The 13,537-nt window shown below is 34.0% G+C and overlaps 2 pseudogenes; both read right to left on the minus strand.

Annotated features, from left to right (window-relative positions):
* Window positions 1-6,313: 6,313 nt before the first annotated feature.
* On the minus strand, window positions 6,314-7,833 carry LOC148587374 (uncharacterized; annotated as a pseudogene).
* Window positions 7,834-7,961: 128 nt separating this feature from the next.
* LOC148587375 (uncharacterized) lies at window positions 7,962-11,629 on the minus strand (annotated as a pseudogene).
* Window positions 11,630-13,537: the final 1,908 nt, after the last annotated feature.

Below are 13,537 nucleotides of genomic sequence, written 5' to 3' on the forward strand. Positions count from 1 at the left end.
TTTTTTTTTTGACAAAGTGAATTTTTTTTTTTTTCATTTTCTTTTTTATTTTAGGTATGACACACGATTTTAAACACTCTATCCAAATGCAATATTTTAAAGCAAACTTTTGATCTTCATAAATACATAAAAGTAGAAAATGAGATAACTGTATTAATTTGTACATGGGTTAGCGGAACATTAAAGTCATAGATAACATTTGATTTTAAGAATTTTTGTTTGTCACTATGACTTTGTAACCTCATAGCATGTGATTATGATTTGTAAGAGCTTTTTGCTCTGCTTTACCTATAAGAGATTTATGCTCGTGATCTTTAATCAATGAAATCCTCATATATTCGTTAAATAAATAAATAAATGAGAGAGATAAGTAAATAAGTACTTACAGGCGTAGGTCTACTTTTTCCAATGCAGTAGACTTGGAAGCCAATGCGCCCAATGGAGAGGCATCATACTTTATTTATTTATTTATTTTTTATTTTTTTAAAAAAAAAAAAACAAAAAGCTGGAGCAACTGAAGATCAACATCTATTGTGTACGTTGTATTGTACAGACAACATTAACTAACAAAAGGAAAATTATTCAATATTTCAAAGCATGCAATCTACCATCCGAGTAATTTGAAGAAGAACAGCTTGGGCTAGAGCTGTCAAACCATAATCATCTTTTATTTCTAATTTCTAAAGGTTAAGATGATTTTTTTTTTTTTAAAAAAAAATATTTAAATTATTTATTTTTATAAATTTTACGGAGATATAAAAGACATTTCACGATATCAGTGAAATAGTCATTTAGCGTACCAAATTAGCTATAATACTGTTAAGAAAAGCACTAGAGAGCAAAACAAATGAACTTAAAAAAATTTCCAAACAGACGTGGTAAGAGTTTTTAAATTAAAAAAAATGCAATTTTCTCTTCCTTGTCTGCTACTCACGGCCTGCATCAGTTTGAAATTTTTTTTTGGTTCATTTGTTTAGCTCCCTAGCACTTCTCTACTCTTAAATATGTCATGTCAATTTTTTTTTTTTTTTAAGCTCTCGTAGCAAATCAATTGCCAAGTGGTCTCCTCTCATTTCATTTTCCTAAGCCCTTTCATTTTTTTTTTTTTTTTGGGGCAAGTTTAGTATATAGGGCCTTATATTTGTTGGGCCTTTATAAAATGTCCTCACTTGCCAATACTATTGAGCTGAGGATGCTTTTGTCCAATTCAATACAGATTCTATTAATCTTTTTACACATTTATATTAAATTACAATTATTAAAGAGATGGCTCACAGGAATGTTCAAGTCCGAAGCCTAGTAATTAATTGTGTGTGCAGACGCGTTGAGAAGGAGGGACTGTAACCAATCAGAAGACTTCTGGACAAATACCTTAGAGAAATGGATTTGTGTAAACACCAAGTATTTCTTCACTTTTTGTAAACAATTCTACTTAGTGAACAAAAGAATGACAAACAAAAAGCTGGCAAATTATGAGATACCAACTCCTGGACAAATGAAAAGAAGTTAAAAACTTATTAAAAAACATTGAACAAACAAAGCATGACATGAACAACAAAATTCGTACAATTTCAAAGGGTCTGTTTGGAATTGCGTTTAAGAATTCTAAAAATGTTTTTAACATTCAAAACATTATTTTGAAGAAAAAAAGTATTCGTTTGGTAAAAAAATTAAAAGCGTTTTTAAGAGTTCAAAAAGCCTAAAAATGGCCAAAAACTACTTTTAGCAAAAGCTTAAAAATGAAACTTTTGCCCAAAAACTCTTTTTAACTTAAAAAATTTATCTTTAAAATGCAATTACAAACAGGCTCTTACTCAACGTTAAGTTTGCCATTAGAGTTAACGTTAAAGGCTTTTAAATGATGTGCCTTAGAATTGTTTTTAGTATGCCCTAATAAGAAAAACAAACAGATTAAACACGCAAAAATTTAGATATACCAATTTCTTCTATTTTCTTTAAAATTTTTATGTCTTCAATGTCTTCAATGTTAATTGTTGGAGGTAAAAGTCTTTCCATGGGTTGGCAATATAAAGAAAAAGAAAATCTACGAAGGATATATGACAAATCAATTTATTTTATTTCATCATAAAATGTCTAAACCACCCGACAATCAGACCAATATGCTTAATTAATACATCATAAGCTGATCAATGATCACCAATTGTTCATTACAAACTCATAGCGAGGCCAACAGAGTGAATAGATCACCATCGGACAAGAAGTATTTGTGAAATAGAGCTCTTATAAGGACTAATAGCATAGAAGCGAAATGGTAGATAGGACCAAGATGGTGACTAGAGCTCTAGATAGGACTAGAGCTCCTATAAGGACTAATTTCTTCTATAACTAGGGCCATTTTCGCCAGATTATGCGCAGCTGCATTCACGTTCCTCCTAAGATGGTGAGCCTCCCAGTGTGGCATCTCTTGAAGGAGAGTTTTGGCATCGTTTATGAGGTGTCCATAAATCTGTGAATTTTAGATTACTTATACCACTCTCTTTTTTAAAAAAAATATGGAACTTTCATTGATGAAATTTCACGAGTATAAAACTCTTCCATCACTGAGTACACAGCTTTAAAAAATCATAGCCAAAAGTTATGAAGGTTATGAAGTCATAAAAATGACTTCAAGCTTCCGCTAACCCATATACAATTACATTTAAGGAATAGATTTGCTTCGTGCAGACTAGATCTAAGACATGGGTAGCCCAATACCAAAAAGAAAAAAAAAAAAAAAAAAAAACTAAAAATTCGGCCATAAGAGTTAAGCCCCCGCGCCGATCTACTTCATCCTTAACCCGAAAGTGAGGACAAACAAAAAATAAAAAACAAAATACAAAAACCCCACAAGCAATAGCGGAGAAGCACGGCATCGTAGACATTCCTTTGGAAGACAAGCCTTAGCCGAAGAAGATGATCAGATCTAAGGTTGAAGAGATACATTTGGATTTACAAACTAGATCTAAAACAACCCCCCAGAAATGGAGATCGGAGGAGCCTACAGAAAGACACCGAGCACTACTACCGTGAAAAGGGAGAAGGGAAGATCTAGATGTAGATCTTTCCTCCTCTTGAAATTCTTCTTAGTGTTGTCTAGAAGAAAAGAGAGAGAAATTCTAGAGAGAAGATAGAGCCTACTTACCACTCTCAAAATAGCATAAAATGTCTTGTTTTTTTGTTATATATTTTACATAAATGTTAATTGAAAAATGAAAAACATAATTTATATTCACACTTCAAATGATCAAACTCCTATTTTAAAGATCAAATTATTATTTTATCAAATGTTTAAATGTATTTTAAAAAGTTGCCTTAAATTGTTGGGTTCGTTTTGTAAATCTTCTATGTTTTTTTATTTTTTATTTTTTATTTTTACTTTTATTGAAATATAAATAAAATATAAAAAGAGAAATAAAATAGAACGGAAGTAGAGAGATACGTATGTGTTCTATCCGTAAAAATGCGAGTAGAGCTACTCATAAAATTGTTCGGGCTCGGCTTGGGATCAATTCGTTTATTAATCAAATAGTGCTTGGACATATTTTTATGCTTGTTTATTAAACAAGCTAAACATGCCAAAACCCGGCTCAATTTGGGTTATGTTCGTGAATAAAGCTCATGGAAGCTCAAATCGGCTTGTTGATATATATATAATCTTGATGGGCTGAAGACAGATTCACTGAATAAAGGATAAGTGTAAACCAGCTCAAGTTTGATTTTTTGACAAACGCTTATCGAGTTCAAGCCGACTTCCAACCCCATGAGAAAAAAATGAGCTGAGTCGAAAAATCCCCTTGAGAATGTGTGCGACGTCAGAAGCTCGAATCGACCTTGATCCGATTTTGAACTCATATACAAATTTAACGACCTAAGTTCAAACATGCCAAGCTTGGCTTGGATCAGCTCGATTACATCCCTAAAAGTATCAATTTCTTAGTCAAATTTTAATGGTGATGTATCTAACAATATACCAAATTTCATATTATTTAATTTTTATTTTTATTTTTTTGTAATTTATTTATTTATTTTTGAATGTTAAAATTAATATTGAATTGAAATGTAGGTAAATGATGGAATCAAGGTTCAAACTGATCAGGACCTTTGACTCTAATGTCATATTAAATCATTACTTATCTCAAAAGCTTAAACTTGTAAGAAGAAGTAAATTCAATCATTTAATCAAGGGTTAAATACAAAATAGGTACCTGTTATTTGCACCAAAATCAAATAGGCACCTGGGTTTTCAAAAATATCGCAAATAGTACGTGTGGTATGCAAAAAAACTCGGTATCTCTGTTAACATTCTGCTAGATTTTTTAGCGGAATGCCACGTCACCCTTACATGTGGGCGCTACATGGCGTGGTACCTGAACTTTTGGGTGCCACGTCATTTTTTTTTTAAAAAAAAAAAACCCAAAATTAAAAAATTGAAAAAAAAAAAAGAAAAAAAAAAAAGAAAGGACCGGGGTGGCCAAACCACCTCGTAGGGGGTGGCCGACCACCCCCAGATGGCCAGTCTGGGGGAGGCCGAACCACCCCCATGGCCTAAGGGGGTGGTTCAGCCACCTTCTTGGGTCAAACCCTCAAAAAACAATTTGAGGGTTTGGCCCTAGGGGGTTGGCCGAACCACCCCCTTATGTCATGGCTGAACCACCCCCAGGCAAAATGGGGTGACCGGCCACCCCCTATGGGATGGTTCGGCCACCCCTGTCCTTTCTTATTATTATTATTATTATTATTATTATTATTTTGGTTTTTTGTTTTCAATTTTTTTAATTTTGGGATTTTTTTTTTTTTAAATGACGCGGCGCCCAAAAACCTAGGTACCACGCCATGTGGCACCTACGTGTAAGGGTGACGTGACATTCCATTAAAAAATCTATCGAAATGTTTAATAGATGTATTAGGTGAGTTTTTTTGCATACTACAAGTACCATTTGCGATATTTTTAAAAACTCAAGTACCTATTTAATTTTGGTGCAAACTACAAATACTTGTTTTGCATTTAACCCTTTAATCAAAATATATACTTTAACACGTGCCAACATTTACTCTTTATATACCCCTTTAGATGTACCAACACTACACTAACTACATTAACTACATCCATCACACATCTTTCTTGAGGAAACTTGATGCATAAGTGAGGCAAGCAGTTACTTACAGGCTTAGGCGGATTGTCTTAATTCCCAACCCAACGCATGTTACTCCCAACTTTACAATACTGGTTGCCAATAGACAAACTTCAATATTTAAAGAATGGCATGAGAGTTCCTTGGAGTTATTATTAAGAGCACTTGCTCATACATAAATATAACATTCTTGAGAGTTATTCCAACTACATGCCACCCACAAAGGCTACTAAAACAGTTACTTTAGAAAAAAACTGCCAAGTTGTACCAAAATATTTTTTAGTTTGGCATAATTAAGAGCAACTTTCTCATAATTATTCTTCAGATTAGGATCTCTCATTCTTTATATATCTCATCCTTCCAACCTCTGGCCATCCGTCGTGGAAGCAACTCATTCCACCGACAACAGCTACTTAATTACAATTAATTTTTTCTTACTTTAATTAGAGAAAGACTTGGCCGGAACTAAGCTGCAGGCACCTTTAGTAGCCCAAAAAACTAGGATTATATTCTTGATGTTGTGCAAGAAAAGTTTTATTTTGCTCATTCATATCGATCTCTTATAAATATCATATGATGAGCAAGTTGGAAGGTCCCCAACACGTACGACAGGTTAAGCCTCTTGGGCACTTGGATTAAAAGTCAAAACAAGAAATTCTGATCTCCAACATGAAGAGTAGTGTATCTATTACGTAGCGGAATAACCTAGGGATCACCTCAAGTATACACAGCTAGTCAAAACTATTTCTCAACTCTTAAGACAAATAGAATTCATTTTTACAGATTGACAAGCAAACTTTTGAAAGAAAAAAAGACATGATATTCTTTTTCATTTTGAACTGCAAACGTGGGTGGCTGTGACCTTTCTTTCTAATTTTCGCTTTTTACTTTTCAAATCTTAAACGCTCCGTCCTCCGTCTGAACCCATCCCAAAATCTAACTCTCCATCACAAATTATCTTTATTAATTAATATTCAGGGTATTATATGACAGTATAAATAAAAATGAAAAATAAATTATACAAATTAAGGATATATGATTAATCAATTTATTTTATTTGATCATAAATGGTCTAAACCACCACGGAGTTAGACCAATATGCTTAATACATCCCGAGCTCAATGCTCACAAATTGTCTTTAATAAGCAAAATATTGAACAACACGTATCAAAATAAATTGCTTAAAACAAATGTTTCATTTCCCTACCAAACAGAGTCAGTCCATACGTTGATAGTTGACTTCAACATATCGAGAAGAAGGGGAATCTGCATATAACCGAATTGGATGACAGTAACACTAGCGCGACAAATGCCAAGAATGACTACCCATGATTTTCTGGGTAGCGTAATGTAAAGACCAACACAAAAAGTGATCATCATAGTTGCAATAGACTAGAAAAGAGTAGAAAGTCCTATTATCATTTTTGTAGGCAACGATTGGAGAAAATCTTCTCCTGCATAACGCGAAGTAAGGATTGATTGAAAGAACAATACTGAAGTTGACGAAGAAATGAGTGACAACGCATCCAATATGATAAAGACCGTAAATAAATTTTCATTTGAGAACATTGGAAACCCTGTGTTTTGATTGTTACCACCTGGAACAGTAAATGCTACGGTAAACATAATAGTAATAATGAGAGCTAAGTTCTTTGGCAGTCAGATTTGTATCATTTGTCAAATTGTCCATACAAGAAAAGCGAATTCTCTCCGCCTCCTGCATTGATTGACTAAAGTCTTAGAAATTAAAAATTGAAATAATATATAGACAAATGAGTTTATATAGTATAGAAATTTAAAATTTGTTGCATCTCTTGCGATCCACTAAATTTCTTATTTCTAAATATTAAATGACCTTAGAGAAGTGGACTTTGGAGTTTTACAACTATGAACCATAACACCTTGTTGAAATCATATCCGATCAGAAAAAGAAAATAACAATTTAGTTTATGGCAGCAACACTCAACTTCAATATAGTTTTATTATCAATGTGAAATAATGCATTTTCACTCTCTAATTGACTCAGGTAGTTAAATGTCATCAAGTTAATTTAAGGCCTTTTAATCTGTTACAATATGTACCCACCGAATTCTTCACTATCTTTGGAAGACTAAATTTAGTCTTCCAAAGGAGAACCAACAGACAACAACAATTCTTAAAGAAAGACATGCATCATAATCTATCCGGAGGGTATACATAGTAACTGTCACCAACCCTTGATTAGGGGTTATACTACTAAATAAAATGAAAAAGAAGCTATTTTAATTATGTCAAGATCGTATTTTATTGTATTTAATAGTGTACATAATGTTAGGTCATTTAAAATTTTGAAATAATGTGGCAACATATTTACTATACCGCATCGTTTACACCATTAAATTTATGAAATTTAAACTTGACCATAAAATATATTCCATCCATTTTGCTTGAAATAAAGAAGATCCATACCCAAATTGGAATTACAGTCCTCCTTGTGTCCTATTAAATATAATGTGACTTTTAAAATCACCATTGAATTTTAAATAACTTCATAGGCTAGTGATTTTCTTTGATTTAAAATAACATGAAACATCCAACTCGTAAGTGTAAGCAATTTAGAAAAATATAGAATTAAAGATATGACCTTAAACCATTGAAGTTCGCTCTGCATCTTCAAGGCTTCGCCTGGAATGCGATCGCATGTAGTGGAAGGTTCTAACATCGCTGTCATGTGCAAGAGAGTGTTACCTAATATGTCCTCAGCACTAACTTGTGAAATCCAATTGTTCTTAACGATCCCGTATATAAGGCCATAAACTTTAGGTTGACGATATAGGACAGCGTGAAAAATTATTCCTCTTCCCAGTTCATCACTGACAGACCCAAGGGTGTCAGCTACTTTAAGTATCTCATCAATAGACAAAGGGCACCAAAAGATTTTCAGTGTCGCATATAAATCCTAAAGAAAGGGAGTTTAGGCGATAACATACCTGATCTGCTAATCTTTACTTGATCAATATTTCGGTGTTGATTCGGGTTGTCGATCTCTATCTGAATTTCATTGGAGAAATGTGCCGATCGAATGGGTATGCCTTTCAGCAAAAAAGTCCAATGAATACTAATATATCTTTGTCATACTTTAAACCACAAAGGAAACATACAAAAGCAATATAATATACCAAACGAAATATTTTAAAACATTATCAATATCACCCCGTGATAAAATTATCCTTCGTAAAAGAAAAACAAAAAATATTAAAACTTCTAGAAAAAACCATATATATATATATATATATATATATATATATATATGCAGGAAACTCAGTTCTTAAAGATATGCGGCACCTATACTCGAAAACTTAGAACATAATAAATGGTATATATATTTCTATTATGCAGCTTACTCACTAGCTTAAAAAACAAATGCGAGAGAGAGAAAATAAATATGAAACGGAAATGAAACTTACAGGCGTAGATCCAACTTTTCCACAACACGAGTTGGTTCCCACTCGGGAATGCAGAAGGGTTCAAAGCAAATGCCTTCAAAGCTGAGATACCATACCTGTTTGGAACAATAGCAGAAGCTGGACAACGGCGGTGCAAGTTTAGAGCAAGATCTATTGGTAGAGACATAATTAATTAACAAAAGGGAAATGATTCAATATTCCAAAACATTAGTCAAAACAAGATAAAATAATTAGATCCAACGTCCTTACCAAAATTGTTTCGATATATGAAATTGAAAAGAGCCGTGGAAGCATCGATGTCGCTTAATGTTTGATGTGGCAGAGAGACACAATAGAGATGGCAGCCCAATTTAAATTTCCATTCTGTAGAGCAGTTACAAGTGGAATAGAATCCCAACGGGTTGGGATGTTGAGTAAGTTAGTGTTCTTTCTAAACATGCAATCTAGCATCCGAGTATTTTGTAGAATAACAGCCAGGCCAGGGCTAGAGCTGTAAAACCATTTTTGTCTTGTATTGCTAAATCCTCTGCAGACATAAACACCACTAACTTCTCCACGATTTCCGTACGTTTTGCAAGAACAGCCACGTGAAGAACAGTACCTCCTTCTATTGAAATTATTGCACTCTTTGCATCTTCGTGGAGGCTAAGGAAATGGTTTGCAGCATCCCAGTCACCACGAGAGATAGCCATACGCAAGGGCATATACCGATAAAAGAGCTCCCCTGCCAAGTTTACCGTAGAGTAAAATGATTGACTCCGGGTTTCTCAGAGCAACAGTACCGTCCATATATTTTAGGATTGGCCTAATTGCTGATTAGGTCAGTCTTTTTTCTTCAGAATTCACTTTGTCAGTTTCAGAAGTTTATTTTTTTTTTTTTTTTGCAGCTGTATTTATAATTCAATTTACTTAATGAGTTTGAGATGTTTGCTTTATTTATATATATATATATATATATATAAAGCATGCAGTCCCATCAGCACATCAATTGACCCATGATGTATGATTAATAGTAATAAAATTGAAAATTCTCATTTCGTAAGTCGAAATCTCACCCTAATACATGCCTAATCATTTTGGAGATTTCCTTGAGACTATTGAACTACCACTAGTACTAATGGTTCTTTCAATTTTATTTATAATTCAATTCAATTGCTTTTGTAATTCAATACACTTATCTAGTTTAACAAGAACTTGATTAAAGCCCCTAAAACTATTGGTTAATTAGTTTAACGAGAACTTGATTAATCTATACCATGAAATCGTTTCTCTCCATTTTGATTTCACTTGAAATGGAGATGGTAATGTTCCATCTATTCATAAGTTATAAGATGACATAAGATGTTTGTTAAATAGGGCTGTATGTGTTGTTTCACATAAGTTTTTGGATAAAAAGTAATCTTATAAGTCTATGCTTTTCTAAACCAAAGCAAATATCCAACATAAGTTGAGAAGATTGAAAAGAATCTTGTCTCTAATATAAAGACATAAGTTAAGTGTTTGGTGAATATTTTGTGTTTTAAGTAGATGTACATACTATGGAAACTTAATTTAGTTGACTTGAGTTGACCTAAACTACTTAATCCAAAATATCTAAACCAATACAAGTCTCTCACTAATGTCATAGAACACTATCTCACAAGTCAATAATTGAACGCAGAATAATAGTATTGGAAGATCAGAAAACAAAAATGATAAAGAAACATACAAATAAACAAATAAAGAGGCTAAGAGGGAATTTTGCACTATATATATATATATATATATATAGAGAAAATTACAGTTTACCCCCTCAAAGTTGACAGCGTTTTTCAATTCGAACACCAAAGTTTCAATTTTTGCAATCCACCCCCCCAAAGTTCCAAATTTTTGCAATTTAACCAATTTTATCCAAAACTTCCCATATTGCCCCTAATTTTTATTTTTTTATTTTTTATAAAAAAAAATTAAAAAAAATTCATGGTGGCCGTAGCCACCCCTTTGGTCATCTGGTCATTTTTGCAACTCCAAATTTGTTTTTGTTTTCATAAAAAATTAAAAAATTAAAAAAAAAAATTAAGGGCAATATGAGAATTTTGGGATGATATTGGTCGAATTGAAAAAAATTGAAACTTTAGGGGGTGGGATTGCAAAAATTGAAACTTTGGAGGCGGAATTGCAAATCGCTGACAACTTTGAGGGGGTAAACTGTAATTTTCCCATATATATATATATATATATATATATATATATGCGCATATATTTTTATAGATTTTCAGGCTCATTTATTAAATTAGCTAAACATGTTTTAATGGTATCTCCAATATGAATTGTTTGGCTCTGCCACTGTTTATATATATGTTAATCAAAATGTGTTATATAAATATAATTATATCTATTAATTATCAGAATAAGTATATATTAATGTCATAATTAATATCTTTCATTGATTAATATATAGCATATTATAAATTTTTAGAATATTAATATATTATAAGTATATATTTACAATTAGTTTAGCTGAATCCCAAGTATTCTTACCGAATCCCAAGAGAAAGCAAGAGACTTGAGATCGAGTGTCCTTTTAAGGTCAAATAGTGTCATTTTATGGCGCCATTAAGTTTGGAAAGCTAGGGAATATATATGCATGCCACAGCTGTGAATAGACTAAAATGATCAAACTTTAAGAAAATTGAGGAGTCATGGCTATTGAAAAATATAGTCTCACCTGGGATGTTTGATGAGGAGTCACCTGGGATGCTTGATGAGTCTTCTGGTTCGTACATTGAAGCCAATTTATCCCAAACATTTTTGGCGGAAGTGATTTCCCTAATCTCGGATAGTATGTCCACCTCACATGAAATTAGAATTGCATGTAAAGCTGCAGCATTATTCTTTGTCCATGCCTTAAATCCAACTACATCATTCTCTAGTTTAGGACGTTCGGTGGTTGCTTGGACAATGTCCCAAAGATGTATCTTGAGCCAACAAATAATTTTTCATCCAAGCACACCAATTCGCATAATTGTCATTTCTAAGAAGTTCAAGAACAATTGTGCTTGAGAGACTATTTGTTTTTTTTTTGTTGTTTTTTGTTTTTTTTTTTTTTTTTTTGAAGAATAATCTTATTCAAATAAATTTGAGGTTACAAAAACATCTAGAGCCAAGCTCTAAAGACATCAAGGAGCATAGGACTCTAAACAACAAGAGCAGATTGCTCTAAAGTAACTACATCATGAATAACTTCTGGGATCTCTTCCATCCAAATTTTAGAAATACCACCATTCCCAGCAACTTTTGCCAAACCGTGAACTACCCCATTAGCTTCCCTTCTTACATGATCCACTTTCCAATTTTTGAATTCCAGCAAAATAGTATGGATATCTTCTATGATTTGGCAAAAACAACACCATGGTGATCCCCTGTTTATTGCTTGTACAACAACTTTTGAATCTCCTTCTAGACAAATATTCTGTAAACCCAAATCACGGCAGAATTCCAAGGCACAACGGGCTCCCATAGCCTCCCCAACAGTGGAATATGGACAACCCTCAATATATTGACATGAAGCTACACAAACTTGCCCCATGAAGTCCCTGACAATAATCCCCACGCCCAGCCTCTTAGAACCAGCTTTCACAACCACGTCCCAGTTGGTCTTAAACATGTTGTATTCTGGCGCTTTCCAATAGATATGCGACGCAGTTGCAAGATTTCGGTCAGCACCCATATCCTCGTCTTTCTCCGTAATTTTTTCCCATAAATTCCACTGTGACTCCACCGCCTTTATTAGTGCACAGGGATGTTGGAAACTACCTCCATGAGTGATTTCATTTTTTCTTTTCCAGATCCCGCGCGCCGTAATAGCAAAAATCGCTAACTCCTCTGTATTGCATCTACTGGACATAAAATCAAAAATGTCAAAAAAATCTTCAGCATGGCAGACACTTTTTTGGAGCACCCTTTCACTGATACACCACACATCTCTAGCGGCTGGGCAATGCCATAAAGCATGGCCAACTGTTTCGACTTCAGTGGTACATAAAATGCAGTTTGACTCTTCCAGAACACCTCTATGCCTTAAATTCTCTTTTGTTGGGAGAATATTATTGCATGCTCTCTAGATGAACAACTTCGTCGCATTTGGCACCCGCAGCTCCCATATGGTTTACAGATTGCATTTTTAGCTGATTGTTTGCTACCACCACCACTAGATTCAGCTTTTCGGTCCAGTTCCAAATAGTAAGCACTTTTTACCGAAAATTCACCAGAACTCGTATGCTTCTAGATCATCCGATCTTGTTTTTGATATCTACTCACAGGGAGTCCACTGATCAGAACTGCTTCTTCTTTCCAAAAAATTTCTCGAATGAGAGAGAGATTCCATTGTGAAGAAGTTGGGTCAATCAATTCACACACCTTTGCATCCCTTGATAGAATCCGACATGGAGATTGTATGGAGTAGGATGATGGCCTTGGGATCCATTTATCCCCCCAAATTGACACGGACCTACCATCCCCAATCCGCCAAATCAACCCCGCAAAAAATAAATCTTTTGCCGAAAGAATGCTCCTCCATGCCAATGACGGACGACTCCCCTCTTTTTCCTCCCGTAATGAGCCCCTTGGAAAATATTTAGCCTTAATAATTTGTGAGGCCAAACTTTCCGATTGATTAACCAATTGCCAACATTGTTTGGCTAGAAGTGCTTTATTAAACACATGAAGGTCTCGGAAGCCCAACCCTCCTTGAGATTTTGCACGCCCCATCTTCTCCTAACTCATCCAGTGTATTTTTTTCTCCTTCTCCTTATGCCCCCACCAGAATTTCTGCATAATAACATTAATCTCTTTGCACAGAGTTTTTGGGAGCAAGAAAATGCTCATACTATACGTAGGGATGGCTTGAACCACAGCTTTTAACAGTACCTCTTTCCCTGCTGGTGATAGTAATTTGGGCTTCCAATCCGATACCTTCTT

This window comes from Corylus avellana, chromosome 2, assembly GCF_965113065.1.
Source record: "Corylus avellana chromosome 2, dhCorAvel1.hap1.2, whole genome shotgun sequence".
Taxonomy (NCBI): domain Eukaryota; kingdom Viridiplantae; phylum Streptophyta; class Magnoliopsida; order Fagales; family Betulaceae; genus Corylus; species Corylus avellana.